Source organism: Rutidosis leptorrhynchoides, chromosome 5 (genome assembly GCF_046630445.1).
Source record: "Rutidosis leptorrhynchoides isolate AG116_Rl617_1_P2 chromosome 5, CSIRO_AGI_Rlap_v1, whole genome shotgun sequence".
Taxonomy (NCBI): domain Eukaryota; kingdom Viridiplantae; phylum Streptophyta; class Magnoliopsida; order Asterales; family Asteraceae; genus Rutidosis; species Rutidosis leptorrhynchoides.
The window spans coordinates 167,344,239-167,346,981 of record NC_092337.1 but is presented as its reverse complement, the minus strand read 5'-3'; the positions used below and the strand labels follow the sequence as shown (position 1 = coordinate 167,346,981).

General features: G+C 34.1%; 1 non-coding gene across 1 annotated transcript; it reads left to right on the top strand.

The window, feature by feature from the left end:
- The first annotated feature begins 1,238 nt into the window (after window positions 1-1,238).
- Window positions 1,239-1,345, top strand: LOC139850866 (small nucleolar RNA R71). Its single transcript, XR_011760243.1, has one exon. It is a non-coding gene; the product is annotated as a small nucleolar RNA R71 (small nucleolar RNA).
- Window positions 1,346-2,743: the final 1,398 nt, after the last annotated feature.

Genomic DNA, 2,743 nt, shown 5'->3' with positions numbered 1-2,743 from the left:
GATCTGATAATTTTTATTTTATCTTATTCAAAAGCACTGCAGAACAATTAGCATTCATAATAACAGCCGAGAGTTCTTCCATTTTCTTTCTATTTGTGATTAGATCTTTCAAAAATTTAGCATATCTAGGCATTCCTGAAATCACATCAATGAAAGGAAGATTAACATTTATCTGTTTAAACATATCCAAGAATTTGGATTGCTCGGCTTCAAGTCTCTCTTTTCTCATTTTACTTGGGTAAGGAATTGGTGGTTGGTATGGTTTAACATAAGGTTTAGCCTTAACTGTGTTATCTTCATTAACCTTTTTAACTACCGGTTCTTTTTCCTTATCTTGTTCAGATTGTGGTTCTTGTGGAGTAGGAATAGCTTCATCAGAAATTACAGGCATTTCAGGTGGTTTAAGTATAATACCACTTCTTGTGGTAATGGCTTTAGCTGTTTCATTCCGGGGGTTAGCATTTGTATCACTAGGTAGACTTTCCGGTTTTCTTTCACCTTTTAACCTTGCTAGGTTGCTCACTTCTTGTTCCAGATTTTGAATAGAAGCTTGTTGATTTCTAAATGCTTGAGCATTTTATTCATTCGTTTGTTTCTGAGATGTGAAAAACTGAGTTTGAGATTCAACTAGCTTCGATATCATGTCTTCTAAATTTAGCTTTTTATATTCGGTTTGTGGTGGTTTGTTTTGAAAAATAGGTCCTTGCTGATTGTAAGTATTATTGGATACTTGTTGATTGCTTGGACCTTGTTGGTTGTTGTATGGAACATTTCGGTTATAATTCTGGTTTTGATTGTAGATTGGTCTTGGCGGTTGATAATTATTTTGATAATTATTTCCAGGCCTTTGGTTTATGTATGAAACATTCTCTCTTTGTTCCATTGTTAGTTCAATACTGAGACAATCTTTTGTCAAATGTGGTCCTCCACACTGCTCACAACTAATTCGTATTGAGTGTATATCTTTAGTCATCTATTCCATTCGTCTCTCGACAACATCTATCTTTGCGGAAATGGAATCTAAGTCATGGCTAGAATCGGCTCTAGCTGCTTTAGATGATCTAATGATATCTTTTTCTTGGTGCCACTCATGTGAGTGGGAAGCAGTGTTATCAATAATTTTGTAAGCATCAGTTGCTGTTTTCTTCATAATGGAACCACCAGCTGCTATATCGATGTCTTTCCTTGTAGTGATGTCACATCCTTGGTAGAATATTTGTACTATTTGACAGGTGTCTAAACCATGTTGCGGACATCCTCTTAATAACTTTCCAAATCTGGTCCATGCTTCATATAAAGTTTCATTTGGTTTTTGTGTGAACGTAACAATTTCTCCTTGAAGTCTCACTGCTTTAGATGCCGGAAAGAATTGTTTAACAAAATTTTCAACTAAAACATCCCATGTATCAATCGCTCCTTCAGGTAACGATTCCAACCAATATTTGGCTTCTCCCTTTATAGTCCAGGGAAATAACATGAGATATATCTGTTCATCCTCCACTTCTCGGATTTTAAATAGAGTGCAGATCCTATTAAAGGTTCGAAGATGTTCATTTGGATCTTCCTTCGGCGCACCACTAAATTGGCATTGATTTTTTACCATGTGTAGGATTTGTCCTTTGATTTCATAATATGGCACATTTATGTCAGGTTGAGTAATTGCGTGACCTTGGCCAGTGTGTTTAGCTCTCATTTGGTCTTCCATACTTAGAGGTTCCAGATTTTCCATGATTGAATTTGTTAAATCTGAATCACTATAGGATTCTGATTTAATGGTTGGTTCCTCAACAATCTCTGTTTGAATGATTGGTGGTTCCGGAGGAAAGATTAGTGGTTCAGGATCTCTGAATTGTCCCTGAATATCCTCCGGGTTCTCAATTGTGAGGTCGGGTTCAAAAAATGGATTATCGGAAATTTGAATTGGAGTTCTTGGTTGACTGGATGACGATTCTAAAGAAAAATCAACGGCGACAATATTTGCTAGATGTCTTGATCTAGTTACAGGTGGTGAACGTACAAAAGGTGGTGAACGTTTTGCTCGGTGCATTCACTAAATATCCTATTAGTTATAAAAATAATAAAAATTATATAAGTTATCAAATTAATAGACTTTTCTACTTTTGCCCACGTTTTGAATAGCCAATAGATGCAGCAGGGAGCCAGAACCCTTTAAATCGGAAGCTCACAACTCAGCCACTAACAAATCCAACTATTACTACGAAGCAGAAAATTTGGGATGTCTATCAATTTAACCACTTAAAATAATTTTTCGTTGAAATTTAAAGAAATTTTAGAGAAGAAATAGAAAAAATCTAAGTCCTAAAAACTAGAGTGGCGAAAAATAAGAAAGAAAAAGAGCGCGTCGAAAAACGTCGAAAAATAAAAGGCGTCGAAAAATAATAAAAAGAACGTAGCGCGTTGAAACTTAAAAAGGAACTAAAAACTAAGAATTAAAAGTTATGTCTAAAAATATTAAAGCTTAGAGAAATACTATATCCCAAATGGCAATAACTTAAAAAGTTATTAAAATATAAAAAAAAACGGCGTCGCAAAATTTTAAAGCACTTAAATCTTAGTCTAAAGAAAAAGCACTTAAGGGATTTTACGGCAAAGCCTAAAAATCTAGAAATAAAAAATAACTATGGCAAAAACTATATCTTAAAACTAATTACGAGCGAAAAATACAAAAATTACGCTAAAATAAATAAAAAGATACAAAATATAAAAATAAAACTTAAAGTTG